General features: G+C 46.9%; 1 protein-coding gene across 2 annotated transcripts in view; it reads left to right on the top strand.

Annotated features, from left to right (window-relative positions):
• Positions 1 to 818: 818 nt before the first annotated feature.
• LOC126109414 (protein draper) overlaps positions 819 to 19707 on the top strand; it is a 450571-nt gene continuing 431682 nt past the window's right edge. For both annotated transcript variants that reach the window (XM_049914450.1, XM_049914449.1), the window contains exon 1: positions 819 to 1013. The gene's annotated coding sequence lies outside the window, so the exon portion shown is untranslated. The remainder of the gene's footprint in view (positions 1014 to 19707) is intronic.

Raw genomic sequence — 19707 nt, 5'->3', positions numbered from 1 at the left:
TGTGTGATGTCCTTGGTTAGTTAGGTTTAAGTAGTTCTAAGTTCTGGGGGACTGACGACCTCAGCAGTTAAGTCCCATAGTGCTCAGAGTCGTTTGAACCAATCAGGTGAGGGGGGAGTCTTGTGGACTGCACGTGCACGCGTTTCTTAAGCCACTACACACGGCGACAGGAACATTAATGTCTCAGCGCTGCTGTACCCAGCGTTCTTTGCGCCTTTCTGTCGGTACTGTTACCAAAGTAGTACTGACGGTTTTCCCCATTTTTTACGTGTAATGATGTAATATTTCAAACAAGTGCAAATTTTTGAATAAAATTTATTTGTTCAAAGACGGTTTATTTAAAAACGAAAAATCTTAGCGCCGCTCCTATGGCTAATTGATATTTCGTTTTTGTACTCGGTTGTTAGAAATAAATAAAAACACCCGTTGTAATCGAAACCAACCAAAAAAAAAGAAAAATACCGGTAACAGAAGTAAAATACCGTTATTGGTTTAAGCGGTACGTTTTCCCCATCCTTGCCCTGTAGACGTGGTTGTATTACGGCGCGTCCGTCTCCCCCTGCATTCCATTGACGCCGCGTCGGCCGGTGAAGCCGCAGGTGTTTCCATGACAACCACTCGCTTGGCCGCCGCAGGGGAGACAAACCGGCCCTGTTGCGAGAGAGAATTCCTGTCCCGGCCCGCTGGCAGGCTCTCCCTGCGCGCGTCCGCTGTGACGTCACAGCTGACGCTGCACGCTGTTTGGCTGAGGAGCGGCGGTGGGGTGGGGAGAGGAGCGGAGGTGGGGGGACCAGCTGCCGAGCGGCCACTCAGTCCGCGTCCGACCTGCGATGGGAACGGGTGGTGGGTTGTGTGAGTGCGACGCCCAGCAGTCCTCTGATCGCGCGCGTGTCCGCTGGTCGTGGGTGTGATTGTTATCGTGATCGTGTGTGTGTTTTCCACGAGCGAAGAGCTGGCGCGTCTGAGGGATACGGACACCAGCAGACGGAGGGAGCAGCGCGTTAACTTTCTCGGTGAGTCGCAATTCCACGATTACAAACAGCTGTCTTTTTGACGTCGTGCAAGCGTAGGAGATAAAACTCCAGATACAAGGATCATTCCGCCTTTATTGCAATCTCCTACGAATAACGATAACGGCCGGTTTGAAAACTGCGGGGAGTGGTCATGTATTTTGGTTGAAACGTAGTCCAAAGCCGTCATAAATGACTTTTTGCCACTCTCGCTGTTGGGATTAAATCATCCTTTTACTTCATATGCGATTCCTGTTAAAGGGAAAAGTACAGTTCGTGAGTCTAATTGAAAGCATTACCTGTAACAACAAGTGCGCGAGCGTTTAACGAGTTATGCTTCACATTCAGTGAAAACAAAAATGAAAGAGTGGATTCATTATAACAGTAGCAACAAAAAGGGGCAAATTTATACCATTAAAAAAAAAAATACGAAGTAGCCAGTTGCGTCTAAAATTTTTAAATAGTTATCTTGTTTTTTAATAAAGTGTTAAGATTAGTTGTAATTGTAAATTAGGGAAAGCAACTCCCTGCTTCCCAAGCGTAGAAATAAGACCGAATATGTGAAGCGAAGTAGGAATTTGTAGTAATGAATAGGACCGACTTGGTTACATTTAAGTGCTCCGATACGTCAGTACGTTCGCTTATTGTCTCGGACGCACTTCTGCCACACATTTGACCCATTTCACACGCCTATGCACAGATGGCGGTTCTTGTCGATCTTAATAGAGCAAGTAGCTGCAAGTGTCAGTGATAAATGTGCCACTATATGCTTTGTGGCGATTTTTGTGGGAGGTGTATAAACAAACAAAGAATACCTTTGGTAAAGAAGTCGTGCAGGCAACACTGTCGCTTCGAATACCTTCTTGCGTTGTGAAATTTTATTTTCTCTAATGCTAAAAACACGTGGGTTTAACATCATGGCGAAATAGATCTCTGTTTCATTATTTCGTGGGCTTTACCGTCTGTACGGTGGCAAATCATTAAGTGTTCTATACGCAAATGTGCGTCTTTGTCTCGAAAGTTACGCAAGTACGATAATAACGTAACCTAAAGGATGACGCAGTGTTCTGTCCAGAGGTGTAATCAGTTACTTCTTACTTGACAAGGAATGTCCTCTGGGTAATTTAATTACGTTTCTCAACACACGATATAAGTATTTGTCCATCTGTAAGAGTGATGAAGCGTTGTGTCAAATTACGGGCAATGACAGGTATACATAGTTTGATTTTGTTTGCGTTGCCATCCTCCACAACAAGCACAGATACATTTGTTTGTAAATAAAAACCGTTCTTTCTTGCTTCATTGTAATTTATTTCTCCCAGACGTGTTTCGCCATTTTCACTTCAAGGCATCATCATTGGGATCTAGAGTGATACAGTTTTGTTTTGATGAGTGTTGTTGGTAGATTGTGTGTCGTTTTTTAGGTAAATAAGTGATTAGTTCTTCGCGTTCAGATGCGTTTCGCTATTATTGATACAGCATTATCAGTAGTTGTTCTGTAGGTATAACATGTGGCACAGTTTACTCACGGTGTTTGTGTTGACGTGGATTTTTTTTCCTCTTCTTCAAAACACGTAAAAGAAGGCCTAAGTGTCGTAAGTAACTTGTACACCACATTCAAAGGCAACAAATGTTATTTATCTGATACTGCCTCCTAGCAGATTAATACTGTACAGACCGAGACTCGAACCCAGGACCTTTGGGTTTTACGAGCAAAGTTCTCGACCGAATGACCCATCCAAGCACGACTCACGATCTGCCCTCAAGCCTTTGCTTCCGCCACTACCTAAATTCCTGCCTGTTAACAACCAGAACACAGGAATGTGTTACGTATGCAGTATGTGCTGAGTACGCTTTCTCAATAAAAGTAACAACTCTTTAAGATGGAGTGTGATTCAGATAGACAAGAGAAGCAAGTGACAACTAATGTGCATAGTGCTTCAGAATTGCACCGACGAACTTCGAGGGGTTGTAGTGTGTCTTCAGAAACAAAATTAGGATAGGACCCTGTGTCCGGAAACGTCATTCAACGACGCTGCAGAGCGTCGAATGCTTCAAGCTTCCAGGGATGACGCAGAAGGATAAATGTATCAATTTGATATAAAGAAGCATTGTCCGGAAACTAACAAGTCGGAAGTCAAAGCGAAAATCTTTGTGATACCTCTGACAACGGATCTGATGCACGGTACTTTTGCTACCGATATATCGCTAGGCAACTTTCAGATGTGGTACTGTAGACCAAAACAAGGAAAAAATGTCTAGTGACCGTGAGCACTAAAATTCATACGTTAACAGCTACGAAGACTTGTTCAATAGATGAGATGGGTTTCACAGTAGCGAAGATGAGCACGTCCTAATAGCTCCCCGGGTATGTATTTTAGAGCTCTTGTTTACTGGACACTTTTGTTCTTGTTTTGGTCCATAGTACTACTTCTGGAAGTCACCTACCATTCAATCTTAGCAACCAGAAGGCCGGTTCATGTATTCCATTCCCACCAGCGTGTTTCGCTTGTAACTTTCGACTCGTTCGTTTCGAGACCAGGTGCCGTACTTCAAATTGACACATTTATCCGACTCCATCATCCCCGAAAGTGTGTACTGTCATCACGGAATTGCCCTGCCTGCGTCTATAACTTCGACACTCCGTAGCGTCGTTGCATGACGTTTCCGGACACAGGTTCCTATCCTCATTTTGTTCCTCAAGACACCTTCTACATTCATTCGAAGTTTGTCGGTGTAATTTTTGTTAAACACACTGTCCATCTAAACACGCTGTACTCGGATATGTGCAGCTCGGTATGATCTTCAGTGTCTCCTGCCCACCTGTTGCTACGTGTGAGCCGCTGGAGAGGGTTTGAAACGAAATACTACGCCTGTACTCGCTAACAGGTTCCAGTCTGTGGTCTGCTAATCTCGACATTATGCACTCTGTCTGTGCCTTGGGAGCTTATCGTGCTTTTTGTCATAAACGAAGATACACGATCTACGTCTTCCCCGAGTCAAATCATTTGTTTTTTTATTCGTTCGTTATTACATTTGTAGTCAATTTCTGTTGTAGAGATGTTGCACTGGCTTTCACGATTTCAGTTATATTTGTACATATAACACAACGCAGACATATCTTAATTCAGTCAATAGTTGATTTAATTATACACTCCTGGAAATGGAAAAAAGAACACATTGACACCGGTGTGTCAGACCCACCATACTTGCTCCGGACACTGCGAGAGGGCTGTACAAGCAATGATCACACGCACGGCACAGCGGACACACCAGGAACCGCGGTGTTGGCCGTCGAATGGCGCTAGCTGCGCAGCATTTGTGCACCGCCGCCGTCAGTGTCAGCCAGTTTGCCGTGGCATACGGAGCTCCGTCGCAGTCTTTAACACTGGTAGCATGCCGCGACAGCGTGGACGTGAACCGTATGTGCAGTTGACGGACTTTGAGCGAGGGCGTATAGTGGGCATGCGGGAGGCCGGGTGGACGTACCGCCGAATTGCTCAACACGTGGGGCGTGAGGTCTCCACAGTACATAGATGTTGTCGCCAGTGGTCGGCGGAAGGTGCACGTGCCCGTCGACCTGGGACCGGACCGCAGCGACGCACGGATGCACGCCAAGACCGTAGGATCCTACGCAGTGCCGTAGGGGACCGCACCACCACTTCCCAGCAAATTAGGGACACTGTTGCTCCTGGGGTATCGGCGAGGACCATTCGCAACCGTCTCCATGAAGCTGGGCTACGGTCCCGCACACCGTTAGGCCGTCTTCCGCTCACGCCCCAACATCGTGCAGCCCGCCTCCAGTGGTGTCGCGACAGGCGTGAATGGAGGGACGAATGGAGACGTGTCGTCTTCAGCGATGAGAGTCGCTTCTGCCTCGGTGCCAATGATGGTCGTATGCGTGTTTGGCGCCGTGCAGGTGAGCGCCACAATCAGGACTGCATACGACCGAGGCACACAGGGCCAACACCCGGCATCATGGTGTGGGGAGCGATCTCCTACACTGGCCGTACACCACTGGTGATCGTAGAGGGGACACTGAATAGTGCACGATACATCCAAACCGTCATCGAACCCGTCGTTCTACCATTCCTAGACCGGCAAGGGAACTTGCTGTTCCAACAGGACAATGCACGTCCGCATGTATCCCGTGCCACCCAACATGCTCTAGAAGGTGTAAGTCAACTACCCTGGCCAGCAAGATCTCCGGATCTGTCCCCCATTGAGCATGTTTGGGACTGGATGAAGCGTCGTCTCACGCGGTCGGCACGTCCAGCACGAACGCTGGTCCAACTGAGGCGCCAGGTGGAAATGGCATGGCAAGCCGTTCCACAGGACTACATCCAGCATCTCTATGATCGTCTCCATGGGAGAATAGCAGCCTGCATTGCTGCGAAAAGTGGATATACACTGTACTAGTGCCGACATTGTGCATGCTCTGTTGCCTGTGTCTATGTGCCTGTGGTTCTGTCAGTGTGATCATGTGATGTATCTGACCCCAGGAATGTGTCAATAAAGTTTCCCCTTCCTGGGACAATGAATTCACGGTGTTCTTATTTCAATTTCCAGGAGTGTAATTAGGTGAATACGCAAGTGCAAACTAATATATCCTTAACAAGGCTGGTTAAGATAAAAACGTAAGTAGTCACGCTTTGGTGTATGCTCGAATTCACACATTCGTCTTCAGAGGTATCATATCTGAAATGCACGTCATTTGGTATGGACGTGCGCCACAGACGAGCCTTGTGCTCGAATACCAGTCCGACAGTTACATATTTTACGAGGGCTGTTCGGAAAGTAAGGTCCGACCGGCGCGAAATGAAAACCACAGTGAAAATAAATATTTTTTTACGCAACAGTCAGCCAAACCTCCTGGCTACCCCCCTAAACAGTCGTCGCTCCGACTTAGACATTTGTCGTGGCGTTGTACAGACTTTCCAATATCCTCGTCACAGGAAGCAACCGCCTACGCTTTCCGCCAATTCTCTACACTGGTCTGCCTTTCGCCGTTTGTGTCAAAATGTTTAGCCAGCGGTTCATGTGAGCAGAGATGAACAACGGAGGGAGCCAATTAAGGACTGTGTTGTGGGTGATCACACACTTCCCTTCAGATACGCTACAGATGCGTCTTTATTGCCCCTGCAGAATGCGGCTGAGAAAGTAACGCGTGGCATTTGTGTTATGTAGGCTGCATAGCGTCAGGCGAGATCTCTCACCAGATCCACATACTAGGCGGGAGACACTGTTCTTTCATGCATTTCTACGCGATCACTTTGCGGCCTGAACTGAATAGAGCGACGTGAAGCGATCGACAGGCACACTTAAGACACTGTCTAACACATCTGTGCAAAGTTCCATCGGATTTTCAAAGTGATTTCCATTTCAGCATATGAGACCTTACTTTCTGAATACACCTCGTACATACAGCTTATGATCTTCAGCAAGATGTCCTTTAACAAATGCTTACGAGCTATGGAGCCGCAGGAATAAGAGATACTGACTTACCTTCACATTTTCACAATCATACACTTATACCATTTTACTTTCACAATGTACACTATGCACTCCCTGGTCTTCACTATCTTACACTCTGGCCACCTCATTTATTGGCTGCATGTCTATCCAAAGTACCTGGAGGTAAAAAAAAAAAATGAGGAGCAAGCAGCAGCAGGATTATTTGTATATAAGGAGAAAGTATACACATTTCATATTTACCATTCCTAGTTTATGGATACACACGTCTTACTGATTCCTTGTTCGAAGAGGAACGTTTCTGCTGCTTAGCTTAGGGGTACTCTTTGAGGCAATACACGGTAAGACATTTAAATCTGTCTTAGGGAATTTGTGGAAAACTACAAATCGGGTTAAGAAAAGGGTGTAATAAAAGTTGTTCGTCTCGAAGGGGAGCCTATAGTGACACCAAACTGGACTCCCCTAGACCACCTGCAGGGAACAGGAGCGGGGAGTCGACTTTGAAATCTTAAATAGGAACCCCCCATTTTTTGTTGTGGATTCGGATTCTCCTGGATACAATACTAACTACTGTTTTATCATTTTTGGTTGCGTAATAGGTGCCGCTGAAACCGACAAAAAATGAAAATGGGTTAAAAATTGTTGAAATATTGTAGTGTCTCCAGAAAGACACATCATCTTAAGATTCCAGGGGTTCAGTTACGCAGTTGTTCTAAAATGTTTAATGATAAGTCGGTTTTACACCAAAAAAACTTGATTCTCCAGAACATAACACACAACTTTGTCAACATTATTGGTGTAATTTCTTTCACACACGTAGGTGAAATGGAAAGTAGTAGCAAAATTTCATTGGTTTGTTTATCAATGAACTATCTGACAGATTAGGCATTGTCCAGATACTCATTCTGCCAATTTTTTGTCAAAAACGAAAGCATAAAATGAGCTGCTTTTTTAGTGTAATATCCTAAACAGTTTCTGTAAGCTGGGCGCGGCTTCTTCGTTTGTCTACAACGCGATTTTGCAAAAGTCTCTATCATCATAGCTCTACAGGTGACGATTGTTAACTGTGGAAAGCCGCCAGGTGTCAAGGGATTTCGTCAAGCTGACTCAAGTGGAGGAGAGTAAGTGTACGGAAACTTCATGCACGATGCGGCAGCTTTTGACGGACATCAGTGTTTATGACGTCATACCTGCTGAACTGTGTGTCGTACTATGATACACTCAGTGGCATACGTGGATACTGTCTGCGAAATATGTTGGGAATAGTGTTAGTAGCAAAGAAGTGATAACTTTAAGAGTCATCCACAATGCTCCAGTTATTCTCGCATCGCAGGGTTTATTTGTTAGTATCTCCTGAGTTGTAATGGGTTGCTGGTTCTTATCCCGACAGAGGTTGATGCCTGACAGTAAGGGATAGGTGTACCATGCTTGGATGAAATTGGTCCAGTGGTTTAGGAGGAGATGTGGAACACGGACACAAATACAATTTTCATAATATGTGTGCAATAAAAAGATATCGCAGAAAATTGTGCTTAATGTTTATGAGCTGCTTTGATTTTTGCAACGAAAAAGTGTTAAATACAAAAGTTACATATTCCCTAAGAATCAGAACCCACAATAAAAAACGGGACACATTATTTAAGATTTCGGAGTTGACCTCCCTTCCGTCCCCTTTGGGGGTGGGTTAGGGGGTCGAGCTTAGTATCATTGGATGTCCCCCACTCAGGCTAACTGCTTCTGTTACAACCTTTTTATAATCCAATTTGTAGTTTTCCAGATATTTCCAAAAACAGTTTTAAATGCTTAGCCCTGTATAGAAAGGAGGAGACTAAACAACCTCTTGATTGATTTCTGAATATACACTGAAGCACCAAAGAAACTGGTACAGGCATTCGTATTCGAATACAGAGATATGTAAACAGGCAGAATACGGCGCTGCGGTCGGCGACGCCTATATAAGATAAAGGTCTGGCGCAGTTTCCTGATCGTCTCCGAGGTAGCGATGAAATGGGGATTTTTCCGTACGACCATTTCACGAGTGTACCGCGGATTTCAGGAATCTGGTAAAACATCAAATCTCCAACATCGCTGCGGCCGGAAGAAGATTCTGCAGGAACGGGACCAACGACGACTGAAGAGAATCGTCAACGTGACAGAAGTGCAACACTTTCGCAAATTGCTGCAGATTTCAATGCTGGGCCATCAAAAAGTGTCAGCTTGCGAACCATTCAACGAAACGTCATCGATATGGGCTTTCGGAGCCGAAGGCCCACTCGTGTACCCTTGAAGGCTGCACGACTCACAGCTTTACGCCTCGCCTGCGCCCGTCAACACAGACATTGGACTGTTGATGAGTGGAAAAATGTTGCCTGGTCGGACGAGTCTCGTTTCAAATGGTATCGAGCGGATGGACGTGTACGGGTATGGAGACAACCTCATGAATCCGTGGACCATGCATGTCGGCAGTGGACTGTTAAGCTGGTGGAGACTCTGCAATGGTGTGGGAAGTGTGCAGTTGGAGTGATATGGGACCCCTGATAGGTCTAGATGTTGCGCTGACAGGTGACACGTAAGTAAGCATCCTGTCTGATCACCTGTATCCATTCATGTCAGTTCTGCATTCCGTCGGATTTGGGCAAATCCAGCAGGACAATGCGACACCCCTCAGGTCCAGAACTGCTACAGAGTGACTCCAGGAACACTCTTCTGAGTTTAAAAACTTTCGCTGGCCACCAAACTCACCAGACATGAACATTATTGAGCATATCTGGGGTGTCTTGCAACGAGCTGTTCAGCTGAGATGTCCACTTGCCACGTACCCTTACGGATTTATGGACAGCCCTCCAGACACACATCGAATCCATGCCACGTCGTGTTGCGGCACTTCTGCGTGCTCGCGGGGACCCTACTCGATATTAGGCAGGTGTATCACTTTCTTTGGCTCTTCAGTGTAGATGCCTTTTCATTGTATAAAATCTTCCCGACCGTTACGGGAATCTTTTTCGATTAATTTCAACCGTTTCCTATGGAGATAGTGATTGTCCCTTTTATACACTCCTGGAAATGGAAAAAAGAACACATTGACACCGGTGTGTCAGACCCACCATACTTGTTCCGGACACTGCGAGAGGGCTGTACAAGCAATGATCACACGCACGGCACAGCGGACACACCAGGAACCGCGGTGTTGGCCGTCGAATGGCGCTAGCTGCGCTGCATTTGTGCACCGCCGCCGTCAGTGTCAGACAGTTTGCCGTCTTAACACTGGTAGCATGCCGCGACAGCGTGGACGTGAACCGTATGTGCAGTTCACGGACTTTGAGCGAGGGCGTATAGTGGGCATGCGGGAGGCCGCGTGGACGTACCGCCGAATTGCTCAACACGTGGGGCGTGAGGTCTCCACAGTACATCGATGTTGTCGCCAGTGGTCGGCGGAAGGTGCACGTGCCCGTCGACCTGGGACCGGACCGCAGCGACGCACGGATGCACGCCAAGACCGTAGGATCCTACGCAGTGCCGTAGGGGACCGCACCGCCACTTCCCAGCAAATTAGGGACACTGTTGCTCCTGGGGTATCGGCGAGGACCATTCGCAACCGTCTCCATGAAGCTGGGCTACGGTGCCGCACACCGTTAGGCCGTCTTCCGCTCACGCCCCAACATCGTGCAGCCCGCCTCCAGTGGTGTCGCGACAGGCGTGAATGGAGGGACGAATGGAGACGTGTCGTCTTCAGCGATGAGAGTCGCTTCTGCCTTGGTGCCAATGATGGTCGTATGCGTGTTTGGCGCCGTGCAGGTGAGCGCCACAATCAGGACTGCATACGACCGAGGCACACAGGGCCAACACCCAGCATCACGGTGTGGAGAGCGATCTCCTACACTGGCCGTACACCACTGGTGATCGTCGAGGGGACACTGAATAGTGCACGGTACATCCAAACCGTCATCGAACCCATCGTTCTGCCATTCCTAGACCGGCAAGGGAACTTGCTGTTCCAACAGGACAATGCACGTCCGCATGTATCCCGTGCCACCCAACGTGCTCTAGAAGGTGTAAGTCAACTACCCTGGCCAGCAAGATCTCCGGATCTGTCCCCCATTGAGCATGTTTGGGACTGGATGAAGCGTCGTCTCACGCGGTCTGCACGCCCAGCACGAACGCTGGTCCAACTGAGGCGCCAGGTGGAAATGGCATGGCAAGCCGTTCCACAGGACTACATCCAGCATCTCTACGATCGTCTCCATGGGAGAATAGCAGCCTGCATTGCTGCGAAAGGTGGATATACACTGTACTAGTGCCGACATTGTGCATGCTCTGTTGCCTGTGTGTATGTGCCTGTGGTTCTGTCAGTGTGATCATGTGATGTATCTGACCCCAGGAATGTGTCAATAAAGTTTCCCCTTCCTGGGACAATGAATTCACGGTGTTCTTATTTCAATTTCCAGGAGTGTATTTTATTCGAGCGTGTGTCTCCATTTATCTGAGCACCAGCATTGCCATTCAATTTGTATTATCCTCGGTCGCATCTTATGCGCACGGAGACGGACGTGTGTTATACTGCGCTCTATTGATGGCTGTATTTTTTTTTTACCACGCTGACTTCTTGTGTAATCCTTGGAATTTCCTGGCGCTCAGATTGCGCGCAGATGTATCATCGCGCAGCTGCTTGCGAGTGAGTAAACAGTCGCAGCTGTTGACGGTTTCGCTGCCTTCCGCTTCGCGTCGGTGGCCGTTTGGCGAATATCGCGCGTAGCAAGATCGAGCCAGTCCGATCACTGGATGGGCGTGATAGTGAATGTCTCGTGCGTCAAAAGTAGGAAAGCGCAGTCAGGGCAGGCTGGGTAAGTCTTGGAACGCTAGCGGGGGGAGAGAGTTGTTCCGAGGAAAGAGTGAAAGTGGCTGTTGCGTACTTAGTAGCCACCAACCACGGTTGATTTCCATCGGTATAATTGCGCTCTGACCGGCCACATCTGATAACTGCTGCGCATAAAGTGATCGCCATTTTTTAGCACCGCGTGTTCGCTATAGGGTGCCCGTTCGCGGATTCCGGGTTCAGTTAACGCCACGCCTTGTCAGTTCTAGCGCGAACTATCACTCTGTCTGGTATCCCATATGAGAGGTCTCAAATTTCAGACGTAGGTCGTTCAACCGCACTGAGTTTCTGACTGGTTTTTCTTGTTGTCTACAGATGAATGTCTGTTAGTTTCTTTGATGAGTGTTTGCATGTTCCATGAAGCATGTTTCCAACAACTCTCCACGATCTGCAACGTGTCGGCATGTTTGCAAACAAGGTCTATTTTCTCCGTGAAAGCTTGACTTCATACGGGCTATTTACATAACAGGATTTATTTTTAAATCTTAATATGCCACGATATTAGGTAAATACAGCATATATTCGGAAATTCAGATGTAGAATAGGACGAGAGGGTCAAGCAGATAGGGTTTCAATTTGTTTTTAAAACTTTTGTTGCCCCAAGGACCGTCAATTCACAAGGGAAGTGGTTTCATGACTGCATACTTTGCTCCGTTCTGTGAGAGAGTAACACTAACCTGTCGATAGTGGAGATTATTATTGTTGGTATTGTTTCCTTTATGAATGCTACCACTATTTGCGGATGATATTGTAGTGTGGGGAACAAATACACATCCTAAATGATAAGGTCGAGAAATATGGAACGAATTATAGTGTGGAGAAAAGCAAGACCATGTTGGTAACCAGACGTGATAGAGAGGGCAAGGGACAAATTCATATTAACGGACGGGATATTGAGATAGTGGACAACTTTAAATATCTGGTAAGTGTATTAATGGGGAATGCTCGTTTGGAGACAGAAATTAGCAAAATAATACAACAGAGTAGTACATTTTACCAGTGTGTGAGGGCTCGGTGTGGGGGAGGGAAGTGCCAATGAGGTGCAGGCTGGCGCTGTACGAGGCTTACTTCATACCCATACTAATTTACGGCTCAGAGACTTGGACTATGACTAGAAGAGAGGAGAGTAGGATACGATCCACTGAAATGAAGTTTCTGAGAAGTATGCTAGGGAAGAGGAGGAGAGACAGAGTGAAAAATGAAGAGGTTAGGAAGAAAATTGGAGTGGAGAAGTTGACTGAGAAAATTGAAAGGAATAGATTAAAATGGTTTGGGCATGTGAAGAGGATGGAAGAGGAAAGAATGCCAAGAAGAATGATGGAGTTCAAGATTGAGGCCAAGAGGAAGACCGAGAACAAGATGAACTGATAGAATAAAGATGAGTGTAAGGAGTAGAAACCTACTGTGGAACCAAATTGTGGAAGAAGAATGGTGGGAAGACTTAGTAAAGTGTCGAAGTACCGTTGATACCCCAACCTGACCAGATGCTGGATAGAGGGGAAACGAAGATATATCAATGGATGGAAGTACGTAATTTAATCTAATTTCCTGATCTTTTTATCATCAGAATTTGTAGTTACACGCAGAGCAAATGCCGCTAAACTCAAACATTTGCCAAGTTACATAATACGTGCTTCTGATTAATATGTAAACACAGGCGTTTTAAAGAATCGGTTTTACATATTCCGTTACATAGCGTATCGTTATCAATGATACTATATGTTGTCTTCTACAGAATTGAATTATGTATGTATTTTTCTAAATTGATAGAAGATTTATCGAGAGTCAGTCAGTAATGCTCTCAAGAATATAAAGTATTGCTTGTGTCTAGCGTTGCGGGGGCCAAGGTTAGGTTGGCGAATGACGTTCGGTTGAGATGTGGATATCAATTTTTTTATTCGTTGTCATTTCCTATTAGCGTTGTCGTAGTTGGTGTATGAAAACGCACCAAAATTCTTGCGGTGTCTAGTGAACCAACAGTGTGGCCTCATATAATGTGTAGATAGCGCCTTTGATGTTTTTGTATGGTTCGGTTGTAACTACCGTTCGTGTGTTTTATTTACAGTATGTCGTTTAGTTTTTGTGGGTGGTGGTGGGCTTAAGTCATGTTGTTTACTGGACTTAAATAGCTCTGGTGCAGATGGCGTGTGTATTGAACTTTGCAGTACTGTCGTTTCATGTTGTTGTGGAACTAGTCCGAGGTCGGGTTTAGGTTATAAGATGACACTTTAGTTCTGTGTGGTCAAAGCCAGCGAATGTCCGCTGAAAACCTTTTTTGTACATTTAGGCTGCATTCCATAGTTAGATTTACATCACTGGTGGAAACTGTCCAATCAATGTAGCGTGGTATTTTCAAGAAGGCGCTGGCAACGAGAACGTCCCCATCCATTATCCCCTATTCCCGCAGCCGTCGAGTCAGTTTGACGGTTTCTGTTTTGTTAGTGTTTTCGTGTTGTTAGTGACGACACCTGTTGCTCATTCCTTGAGGCTCACGTCACCGCAATCCTAAAGACGTCTTCAATGGACCGGCTATTGTCTCCAGCGCCGTACAGCTTTACTGAATTTACCTTGCAGCTTAATTACTTCTAAAACGTGCGTTGTATAGCGTACGCATGTATACGTCGGACTGCGCTCCAGATTACCCTGTATATCACAACCTTCATTTTGCGTTGGCATTCGTTGGCTTCGCCGACGTACGACCAACTACTAGTGTTTTTGACATGTTCGCCCAAGGATCCCGTGGTCTTGTTGAAGGAACCACTCCGGCATTTGCCTGAAATGATTTAGGGAGACCTGAATTAGGATGGGTGGACAAATCATGAGCCTTCATCCCCCCGAATCTAAGGCCAGTGTCTCGACAAACGCACGTTTCTGAATTTGTACCTGGTGTACAACGATGTTATTTTTAAGAGCATTGCGAACGATTTAGCTTGCTAAGCCGGAAACAATTATAAACTGTTCTCTTCTTCGTAAAAAATACTGAAAACTGAAACTTCGTGGCAGTTAAAACTGTGTACCATCCCGCGATCTCAACCAGGAACCTTGTATACAGTGGGCAATACTCTTCACGATCTTTTTAAGTCAAATAACATTTTTAATTAAAAAATCGCCTTCAGTGGCGTTTTTTGTTTTTATCATAGTTCTATCGGGATGTTACGGTGTTTCGGTTCTAGGCGCTTCAGTCTGGAACCGCGTGACCGCTACGGTCGCAGGTTCGAATGCTGCCTCGGGCATGGATGTGTGTGATGTCCTTAGGTCGGTTAGGTTTAAGTAGTTCTAAGTTCTAGGGGACTGATGACCACAGATGTTAAGTCCCATAGTGCTCAGAGCCATTTGTTATGGTGTTCAGTCCGAACACTGGTTTGATGCAACTCTCCCACACTATCCTATGCTGTGCAAGCATCTTCATCTAGGAATAACCATAGCAACCCACATCACGTTTGAACTTGCTTACTGCATTCTTCTTTTGGTTCCCTCTACAGTTTTGTACCATCTGCATTCTTTTGTATTACCACATTGATCGTTCCTTGATACTTCTCGGGCGATCCTTTCTTTTGGTCCAGTTGCCCTTCGTTTCGTTTTCCCCAATTCAGTTCCTTCTCATTAATTACGTAATCCATGGTACGATCACGTAGATTCGAAAGTAGGTGTTGCGGGTGGCAGATTAGGTTCATTGATAATGTGCTAGGACAACATAACCGGTCTTCAAAGGAGATCACTGACGAAACATTCGTGCAGACCTATCCTACACTATTGCTCAAGTGTCAGGCCGATGATGATGATGATATGATGATGATGATATGATGATGATATGATGATGATATGATGATGATGATATGATGATGATATGATGATGATATGATGATATGATGAGATGATGAGATGATGAGATGATGATATGATGAGATGATGATATGATGATATGATGAGATGATGATATGATGAGATGATGATATGATGAGATGATGATATGATGATATGATGATATGATGATATGATGATATGATGAGATGATGATGAGATGATGATATGATGATGATATGATGATGATATGATGATGATATGATGATGATGATGATGATCATCATCATCATCATCATCATCACCAGTTGAGGGGCGTTCAACATCATAAAGGCCCTGACGAAAAGTGAGCATGCCAGTCTGCTGGGCGTTGACAGAGACTGCCTCCCTTTCCCGCCAATTTAGGGCTGAGGCCTGACAGTTCAGTTCACGAAATGTCAGCACTCTTGTAACACTGGAATCATCGGTGAGGATGGTGGGCAGATCTCCATCGAGAGTGAGGGCTGCACCGATATCGGTATATATGACACACACACGTTGCCAAAACACGCTGAACTGAATGTGTCACACCACAAGGCTCACAGAGTGGTGTGGAGGAAGCCATCTGTTAGAGGGCTGTGTCCGAGGTGCAGCCCGGTAGGCAGAATCTCGTACCAGCGGTGAGTCTGTCATGAAGTCCGCCAAGCCTGTGTGGCCGATTTGGGCGACAGTAGTTCGTTTTGTCACCTGCAAGCATTCAGTGCAACGCTCTGGCACTGCGCCAACGTGCAGTGCCAATTTCAGTCGCAGCTCCCGATCCCTTTTCGTGGACGATTTTACCGTCTATTGCAGCGCGCAGTGTACACGTGTCCTGGAGCGCTGTCTTCAGCGTTCTCTTGACCGTCTTTACTCCTGGAGTGTCGCCAATGGCTTCCGTTTTTCTGCCGAGAAGACGGTCTGTATTAACTTCTGGCGCTACAAAGTGTTTCTCCCACCGTCCTTACGACTCGGTCCCGTTGCTCTCCCAATCGTGGAGACAACCAAATTTTTAGGCCTTACATTTGACAGGAAACTTAGCTGGTCTCCACATGTGTCATATTTGGCCGCCCGTTGTACCCGTTCTTTAAATGTCCTCCGTGTTCTCAGTGGTATGTCGTGGGGAGCGGATCGAACCGTCCTACTTAGTCTATATCGGTCGATCGTCCGCTCCAAGCTGGATTATGGGAGCTTCGTATACTCCTCTGCACGGCCATCCATCTTACGCCGCCTCAACTCCATACAACATCGGGGTTTACGACTTGCGATCGGAGCATTTTATACTAGTCCCGTAGAGAGTCTTCATGCTGACGCTGGCGAATTGCCACTCACCTACCGGCGCGATATACTGCTTTGTCGGTATGCCTGTCGGCTACTGTCAATGCCCGACCATCCGTCTTATCGTTCCCTTTTTGACGACTCTCTCGACCGTCAATACGGGTTGTATGTCTCTGCCCTGCTACCACCTGGAGTTCGCTTTCGTCGCCTCCTTCAACACCTTAATTTTTCACTCCCTGCAACCTTTCGAGTGGGCGAGAGCCACACGACACCTTGGCTCCAGGCTCAGGTCCGCGTTCACCTTGACCTCAGCTCGCTCCCAAAAGAGGTTACCCCCGGTTCGGTCTACCACTCCCGTTTTGTGGAACTTCGTTCGAAGTTCATCAATATGACTTCCATTTACACAGATGGCTCTAAGACCAATGACGGGGACGGGTGTTCTTTTATTGTCGGGGCACAAAGTTTCAAATACCGGCTCCATGGCCATTGTTCAGTCTTCACAGCTGAGCTCTTTGCCCTCTACCAGGCTGTTCTTTACATCTGCCGCCACCGACATTCTGCTTATGTCATTTGCTCCGATTCCCTGAGCGCCATCCAGAGCCTCAGTGATCCGTACCCGGTTCACCCCTTCGTGCACCGGATCCAACGCTCTCTTCAGCAGCTGGTGGACGTCGGTTCTCCGGTTAGCTTTATGTGGGTCCCTGGCCATGTCGGTATCCCTGGGAACGAAGCTGCAGATGCCGCGGCCAAGGCTGCGGTCCTCCAGCCTCGGACAGCTTCTTGTTGTGTCCCTTCGTCAGATTTTAGCAGGGTTATTTGTCGGCGCATTTTATCGCTGTGGCATGCCGATTGGGCTGCCCTTACAGACAACAAGCTTCGGGCCTTGAAACCTCTTCCCGTGGCTTGGACGTCCTCCTCACGCCCTTCTCGGCGGGAGGAGGTAGTTTTGGCCCGGTTAAGAATTGGACACTGCCGGTTCAGCCATCGCCATCTGCTGACGGCTGCGCCGGCGCCGTTCTGCCCATGTGGGCACTTGCTGACGGTCCGCCATATTTTAATGTCCTGCCCGGATTTTAACGCACTGCGTCTCGATCTTAACCTGCCATGTACTTTAGATGCCGTTTTAGCGGATGACCCACGAGCAGCTGCTCGTGTTCTTCGTTTTATCAATTTGACAAACCTCACTAAGGACATTTGATGATGCTGTTTTTTAATCCTATGCCTGTCAGTCTGTCTTTTATCGTGTTTACCCTTTTAGTTGTTGTTTCAAACTTGTGCCTCGCGGTGCGTTCTTAACGTCGTCAGGGCGCTAATGACCATTGAAGTTGTGCGCCCTAAAACCACAAAAAAAAAGCAGCTCCCGATATCGTAGAAATAATATTGGCACACGCGAAGGTCGTCGGCTGCGGAGGCCCGCCGTTAGGAGCGTGCGGTGCACTGTGTGTTGAGGCTCATTTGTTCTGTGCCCAGCACTGAAGTCTGATATCGATTCCGCCACAGGTCCCCGCCTGTCCAGTTCTACCAGCCTGCCCAGCCGACGACGTCCGACATCTCTAATGAACAGTGGCCACCCAACCTCACTCAGTCTGGACGTTGTTCCACCTCGGTTTCTCAACGTGTTGAAGACACCACAGCACTCCTCGGACACCCGACAGTCGTGCAGTTTCCGAAATTGTCGTGCCAAGCGTCCGGGCCATCACAATCTGCCCTCGGTCAAACAGCTGGATCGCGCGCCTTCCTCATTCTACACAGGGACCACACGCCCACCGTGTGCCGTGCGTGTGTCTGACTGGCAGTCATTCCTCCTCGGGTACGCTGCTATCGTCTGGTTGGGTTTATATCGATAGTTGGTCGGTGGTCATAACATTCGATCAGTGTAGATGACTGCAGGCTGATTTACCGCTACGGTCGCAGGTTCGAATCCTGCCTCGAGCATGGATGTGTGTGATGTCCTAAGGTTAGTTAGGTTTAAGTAGTTCTAAGTTCTAGGGGACTGATGACCATAGAAGTTAAGTCCCATAGTGCTCAGAGCCATTTGAACCATTTCTTGACTGCGGGTTGGTTAACATTATTCAGAACTTACGCAATCCACTCTGGGCAGCGGAAGCAACTGGGCATCTCAACGTGTACTGTTGGTTTTTTTGTACAAACAAGATGTGTAACGCCCCTTAGAAAAATTATAAATGTCTGTGCTGGTAAACCTCTTACGTTATTTGATTTTCAAACAGCTGAGCAAAACTGAACGTACTCAGACATTTCTCTTTTTACTTATTCTGATCATCACCAAACAGACACACTATATATTTAAGCGCAACGCAATCTGACTTTCAATAATCCCTACAAAAGGATGGCCGTGACTAACAACAACCTATACCTCCCATGAATCACTTACCTCACAAAAATCTTCGTTACTCGAACTACTGCAATACAGCGAGCGCCAATACTGCCAGCTAAGTAAAAGATTCTAACTACTGAAGGCACTAACTACTGATAGGCATAGTTGCCAATAAAAGATTTTGATAGAGAACAAACAATGTATTTATCTTAATAGTGTTCAAAAGTCATAATATATATATATATATATATATATATATATATATATATATATATCAGTTCATGACATCCAGTCTTACAAATTTACTGTCTCTGATGGACACACGTCCAGATCGTCCGCTCTCAAAACTCTGCCATCTCTCTCCCACATCTAGTATTGCTGGCGGCTCACCTCCAACTGCGCAACGCCACGCGCTCTTCACATCCAACTGCCCAACAATACATAAGCGAATATTCCAACAATGAGTCCAACCAGCCACAGACTGCACACAGCACAGTCAGTCATTTTCGTACAGATCAGATGCACGTTATCTTTGGTAATACAGAGGAGGTATGAAGGAAGGAAATTTCCTAAGGAAGGGATTTGTCGTACACACGTAAATACCTCTCACCATCTCTCTCCCCCGACTCCTCCTCCCTCCTCTCCCTTGCCCTAACGCATCGCACTGGTAAAAGCCGTGTGGACAAAATGAGACCTTCCACAGCGCGCACAGAAGCCTTTAAGCAGTTATTCTGAGCCGCGGCAGGCGACACGGTTTGATTTCCGCTGTTCCGGCCCGCTTACCAGGGAGCGGAGTACAGTCACAGCCTACAGCAACTAGACCTCCGACTGAGGCACAGAATTCTTTCCATAGCGGACATCCGCGCTTCGACGTTTGGACGCATTAATGCACAGCGATCCACGTCAGTGCGCTCGAGAACTGG

The sequence above is a fragment of the Schistocerca cancellata genome, chromosome 12, assembly GCF_023864275.1.
Source record: "Schistocerca cancellata isolate TAMUIC-IGC-003103 chromosome 12, iqSchCanc2.1, whole genome shotgun sequence".
NCBI lineage: Eukaryota > Metazoa > Arthropoda > Insecta > Orthoptera > Acrididae > Schistocerca > Schistocerca cancellata.
Note: the sequence above shows the minus strand (reverse complement) of the source record. Positions and strands in the feature narration are given on the sequence as shown.